This window comes from Rattus rattus, chromosome 9 (genome assembly GCF_011064425.1).
Source record: "Rattus rattus isolate New Zealand chromosome 9, Rrattus_CSIRO_v1, whole genome shotgun sequence".
Taxonomy (NCBI): domain Eukaryota; kingdom Metazoa; phylum Chordata; class Mammalia; order Rodentia; family Muridae; genus Rattus; species Rattus rattus.
Window position 1 is genome coordinate 52,547,677 of NC_046162.1, and position 6,523 is coordinate 52,554,199.

Consider the following 6,523-nt stretch of genomic DNA (forward strand, 5'->3'; position numbering starts at 1 on the left):
AAGGGAGGAGTGCTGGCTTTGTGATTTAGAGTCTTCTAACAGCATACACTCTAAGTCGTTCAATGAGACTTAAAGGTTCTAAACCATCTGGTTCTTTTTTTATGATGATATCTTTTATTGGATATTTTATGTATTTACATCTCAAATATTATCCCCTTTCCCCCCCTCTCCCAGTCCCATTCCTTCTATGAAAATGCTTCCACTCCCACCCATCTACTGGAACCTCAACACCCTGGCATTCCCCTACACTGGGCAATAAGCCTTCACAGGACTAAGGGCTTCTCCTTCTGTTGATGCCAGACAATGTCATCCTCTGCTCCATATGCAGCTGGAGCCATGGGTCCTTCTATGGGTCTTTTGGTTGGTGGTTTAGTTCCTGGGAGCTCGGGGTGTCTGGTTCGTTGATACTGTTGTTCTTCCTATAGGGTTGCAAACTCCTTCAGTTTCTTCAGTCCTTTCTCTAACTCCTCCATTGGGGCCCCATGCTCAGTCCGATGGTTAGCTGCAAGCATCCTCATCTGTAAAAAGAAGGCTCTGGCAGAGCCTCTCAGGAGACATTCATATCAGGCTCCTGTCAGCAAGCATTTCTTGGCATCAGCAACAGTGACTGGGTTTGGTGACTACATATGGATATCAGAGTCTTCTTGATTTTGTCTGAATTGATTCTTGGTTTATCCTCCATAATAAAGGACATTTGCCATTCCAGAGTATCCCCTCTCCCATTTAAACAAAACCCAAACTATGTCTGATCAAACTCTAAACTTTAACTCAAGTCTCAGTTAATGAATAATCCTTGATTTTGATGTGTTTATCTTTCACTTCTGCCGTTCTTCCTTTCATGACTATATGCTTTGCTTTTATGCAACTTACTTTGTACAGTTCATATATTTATATAAATGTGGCCTCTCCCTTTTCACAGTAATATAAACCTCACACATAACAAGCATATTAAGGATCATGCTTATTTAGCCTTATCTGAGTCTCTTATTTTATATATAATAATACTTTTTTTTATATTTTTTATTATTATTAACTTGAGTATTTCTTATATACATTTCGAGTGTTATTCCCTTTCCTGGTTTCCGGGCAAACATCCCCCTCCCCCCTCCTCTTCCTTATGGGTGTTCCCCTCCCCACCCTCCCCCCATTGCCGCCCTCCCCGCAACAGTCTAGTTCACTGGGGGTTCAGTATTAGCAGGACCCAGGGCTTCCCCTTCCACTGGTGCTCTTACTAGGATATTCATTGCTACCTATGAGGTCAGAGTCCAGGGTCAGTCGATGTATAGTCTTTGGGTAGTGGCTTAGTCCCTGGAAGCTCTGGTTGGTTGGCATTGCTGTACATATGGGGTCTCGAGCTCCTTCAAGCTCTTCCAGTTCTTTCTCTGATTCCTTCAACGGGGGTCCTGTTCTCAGTTCAGTGGTTTCCTGCTGGCATACGCCTCTGTATTTGCTGTATTCTGGCTGTGTCTCTCAGGAGCGATCTGCATTCACATTTTGATCATCCGTCTTGAGTTTCATTTGTTCTAGGCATCTAGGGTAATTCAAGCATTTGGGCTAATAGCCACTTATCAATGAGTACATACCATGTATGTCTTTCTGTGATTGGGTTAGCTCACTCAGGATGATATTTTCCAGTTCCAACTATTTGCCTACGAATTTCATAAAGTCATTGTTTTTGATAGCTGAGTAATATTCCATTGTGTAGATGTACCACATTTTCTGTATCCATTCCTCTGTTGAAGGGCATCTGGGTTCTTTCCAGCTTCTGGCTATTATAAATAAGGCTGCGATGAACATAGTGGAGCACGTGTCTTTTTTATATGTTGGGGCATCTTTTGGGTATATGCCCAGGAGAGGTATAGCTGGATCCTCAGGCAGTTCAATGTCCAATTTTCTGAGAAACCTCCAGACTGATTTCCAGAATGGTTGTACCAGTCTGCAATCCCACCAACAATGGAGGAGTGTTCCCCTTTCTCCACATCCTCGCCAGCATTTGCTGTCACCTGAGTTTTTGATCTTAGCCATTCTCACTGGTGTGAGGTGAAATCTCAGGGTTGTTTTGATTTGCATTTCCCTTATGACTAACGATGTTGAACATTTCTTTAGGTGTTTCTCAGCCATTCGGCATTCCTCAGCTGTGAATTCTTTGTTTAGCTCTGAACCCCATTTTTTAATAGGGTTATTTGTCTCCCTGCTGTCTAACTTCTTGAGTTCTTTGTATATTTTGGATATAAGCCCTCTATCTGTTGTAGGATTGGTAAAGATCTTTTCCCAATCTGTTGGTTGCCGTTTTGTCCTAACCACAGTGTCCTTTGCCTTACAGAAGCTTTGCAGTTTTATGAGATCCCATTTGTCGATTCTTGATCTTAGAGCTTAAGCCATGGGTGTTTTGTTCAGGAAATTTTTTCCAGTGCCCATGTGTTCCAAATGCTTCCCTAGTTTTTCTTCTATTAGTTTGAGTGTATCTGGTTTGATGTGGAGGTCCTTGATCCACTTGGACTTAAGCTTTGTGCAGGGTGATAAGCATGGATCGATCTGCATTCTTCTACATGTTGACCTCCAGTTGAACCAGCACCATTTGCTGAAAATGCTATCTTTTTTCCATTGGATGGTTTTGGCTCCTTTGTCAAAAATCAAGTGCCCATAGGTGTGTGGGTTCATTTCTGGGTCTTCAATTCTGTTCCATTGGTCTATCTGTCTGTCTCTGTACCAATACCATGCAGTTTTTATCACTATTGCTCTGTAATACTGCTTGAGTTCTGGGATAGTGATTCCCCCTGAAGTCCTTTTATTGTTGAGGATAGTTTTAGCTATCCTGGGTTTTTGTTATTCCAGATGAATTTGCAAATTGTTCTGTCTAACTCTTTGAAGAATTGGATTGGTATTTTGATGGGGATTGCATTGAATCTGTAGATCGCTTTTGGTAGAATGGCCATTTTTACTATATTAATCCTGCCAATCCATGAGCATGGGAGATCTTTCCATCTTCTGAGATCTTCTTCAATTTCTTTCTTCAGAGTCTTGAAGTTCTTATTGTACAGATCTTTTATTTGCTTGGTTAAAGTCACACCGAGGTACTTTATATTATTTGGATCTATTATGAGGGGTGTCATTTCCCTAATTTCTTTCTCGGCCTGTTTCTCTTTTGTGTAGAGGAAGGCTACTGATTTATTTGAGTTAATTTTATACCCAGCCACTTTGCTGAAGTTGTTTATCAGCTTTAGTAGTTCTCTGGTGGAACTTTTTGGGATCACTTAAATATACTATCATATCATCTGCAAATAGTGATATTTTGACTTCTTCTTTTCCGATCTGTATCCCTTGACCTCCTTTTTGTTGTCTGATTGCTCTGGCTAGAACTTCAAGAACTATATTGAATAAGTAGGGAGAGAGTGGGCAGCCTTGTCTAGTCCCTGATTTTAGTGGGATTGCTTCAAGTTTCTCCATTTAGTTTAATGTTAGCAACTGGTTTTGCTGTATATGGCTTTTTACTATGTTTAGGTATGGGCCTTGAATTCCTATTCTTTCCAGGACTTTTATCATGAAGGGTGTTGAATTTTGTCAAATGCTTTCTCAGCATCTAATGAAATGATCATGTGGTTTTGTTCTTTCAGTTTGTTTATATAATGGATCACGTTGATGGTTTTCCATATATTAAACCATCCCTGCATGCCTGGGATGAAGCCTACTTGATCATGGTGAATGATTGTTTTGATGTGCTCTTGGATTCGGTTTGCCAGAATTTTATTGAGTATTTTTGCATCGATATTCATAAGGGAAATTGGTCTGAAGTTCTCTTTCTTTGTTGGGTCTTTGTGTGGTTTAGGTATAAGAGTAATTGTGGCTTCATAGAAGGAATTCGGTAGTGCTCCATCTGTTTCAATTTTGTGGAATAGTTTGGATAATATTGGTATGAGGTCTTCTATGAAGGTCTGATAGAATTCTGCACTAAACTCGTCTGGACCTGGGCTCTTTTTGGTTGGGAGACCTTTAATGACTTCTTCTATTTCCTTAGGGAGTTATGGGGTTGTTTAACTGGTTTATCTGTTCCTGATTTAACTTCGTACCTGGTATCTGTCTAGGAAATTGTCCATTTCCTGCAGATTTTCAAGTTTTGTTGAATATAGGCTTTTATAGTAAGATCTGATGATTTTTTGAATTTCCTCTGAATCTGTAGTTATGTCTCCTTTTCATTTCTGATTTTGTTAATTTGGACACACTCTCTGTGTCCTCTCGTTAGTCTGGCTAAGGGTTTATCTATCTTGTTGATTTTCTCAAAGAACCAACTTTTGGTTCTGTTGATTCTTTCTATGGTCCTTTTTGTTTCTACTTGGTTGATTTCAGCTCTGAGTTTGATTATTTCCTGCCTTCTACTCCTCCTGGGTGTATTTGCTTCTTTTTGTTCTAGAGCTTTTAGGTGTGCTGTCAAGCTGCTGACATATGCTCTTTCCTGTTTCTTTCTGCAGGCACTCAGCGCTATGAGTTTTCCTCTTAGCACAGCTTTCATTGTGTCCCATAAGTTTGGGTATGTTGTATCTTCATTTTCATTAAATTCTAAAAAGTCTTTAATTTCTTTCTTTATTTCTTCCTTGACCAGGTTATCATTGAGTAGAGCATTGTTCAATTTCCACGTATATGTGGGCATTCTTCCCTTATTGTTATTGAAGACCAGTTTTAGGCCGTGGTGGTCTGATAGCACGCATGGGATTATTTCTATCTTTCTGTACCTGTTGATGCCCATTTTTTGACCAATTATATGGTCAATTTTGGAGAAAGTACCTTGAGGAGCTGAGAAGAAGGTATATCCTTTTGCTTTAGGATAGAATGTTCTATAAATATCTGTTAAGTCCATTTGGCTCATGACTTCTCTTAGTCTGTCTACGTCTCTGTTTAATTTCTTTTCCCATGATCTGTCCATTGTTGATATTGGGGTGTTAAAGTCTCCTATTATTATGGTGTGAGGTGCAATGTGTGTTTTGAGCTTTAGTAAGGTTTTTTTTTACGTATGTAGGTGCCCTTGTATTTGGGGCATAGATATTTAGGATTGAGAGTTCATCTTGGTGTATTTTTCCTTTAATGAATATGAAGTGTCCTTCCTTATCTTTTTTGATGACTTTTAGTTGAAAATTGATTTTATCTGATATTAGAATGGCTACTCCAGCTTGCTTCTTCTGACCGTTTGCTTGGAAAGTTGTTTTCCAGCCTTTCATTCTGAGGTAGTGTCTGTCTTTGTCTCTGAGGTGTGTTTCCTGTAGGCAGCAGAATGCAGGGTCCTCGTTGCGTATCCAGTTTGTTAATCTATGTCTTTTTATTGGGGAGTTGAGGCCATTGATGTTGAGAGATATTAAGGAATAGTGATTATTGCTTCCGGTTGTATTCATATTTGGATGTGAGGTTATGTTTGTGTGCTTTTCTTAAAAATATGGAACGCTTCACGAATTTGCGTGTCATCCTTGCGCAGGGGCCATGCTAATCTTCTCTGTATCGTTCCAATTTTAGTATATGTGCTGCCGAAGCAAGCACATATATAATAATACTTAATAAACTCTACGGATAGTTAAAATTACATTCCATTACTCTGCTTGTACAATTCTCCTAACTTAGCCTAGTAAAATATGGGCTTGGTAGGTAATGAAATAACATAAAGAAAAGATGACAGATAAATTTTTAAATCTTAAAATATATTGATCATATTAATATTCATTAATTTAATTCCATATAATTTCAAACTATTTTTCTGTAGAGTTAGCTGGAGTGCTGTAAGAATTGCAATAATATGAAAACCGAGGGCGGATGTGAGTTTTCATTTTGAACTCAGCTTTGTTTCCCAAGGGCAGGGAAAATATCTAAGAAAATTACTGTCGTCTTGAGTATTTCTGTACTTGTTGACTCTGTTCAGTAAACTTTTTGCTCGATAGATATTTGCAGAAGTTGGGTGCTTCCACATTCAATGCAAGCTTTTCATATAGTATCTGTGGCTCAGGAGGTTAGCATGTCATTGATATTTATTTATTAAGGCTTCAGGGTGCAGACAGTGCTAAGTGACAAACTTACTCTTTCTTCCAAAGGCCCAAATTCTATGAAATTGACAGAAGATGGCAGGGGGAGGAACACATCAGTTTTACTATTTGCTAAGGACAGAGTGTAGAATGTCTTAGTCTCAGATCCAATATACTTCCTAATTCTTGCTTTCCTCGCTTGACTCTGCCCTATCCATCATTGAAGTTTAAGCTCACTGTCAAATTTGGATTGATGAAGATGCCAACTTCAGAATGAATACTTCAAGGAATTGCCAACTTTGACCTTACTTTAAATCTGGATATAGAAAAAAAGTATGGTGAAAAGCTATCTGATTTATTTTTTGATGGTCGTATAACCTTGCTACTAAAATCAAAGAAACATGTGAGACAGAGTTTGCCCTGATTTCATTTTATAACATAGGTAACACAGTCTTAAGAGAGATTTAGCAGATTTGTCAAGCTATTCTTACATAGAAAGTTAGAATTACCTTAAAGAGTATAAA

The 6,523-nt window shown here is 38.8% G+C and overlaps 1 non-coding gene across 1 annotated transcript; it reads right to left on the reverse strand.

Moving 5' to 3' along the window:
* Positions 1-5,416: 5,416 nt before the first annotated feature.
* LOC116910762 lies at positions 5,417-5,523 on the reverse strand. The gene has a single exon (XR_004389271.1). It is a non-coding gene; the product is annotated as a U6 spliceosomal RNA (small nuclear RNA).
* Between the last annotated feature and the right edge of the window lie 1,000 nt (positions 5,524-6,523).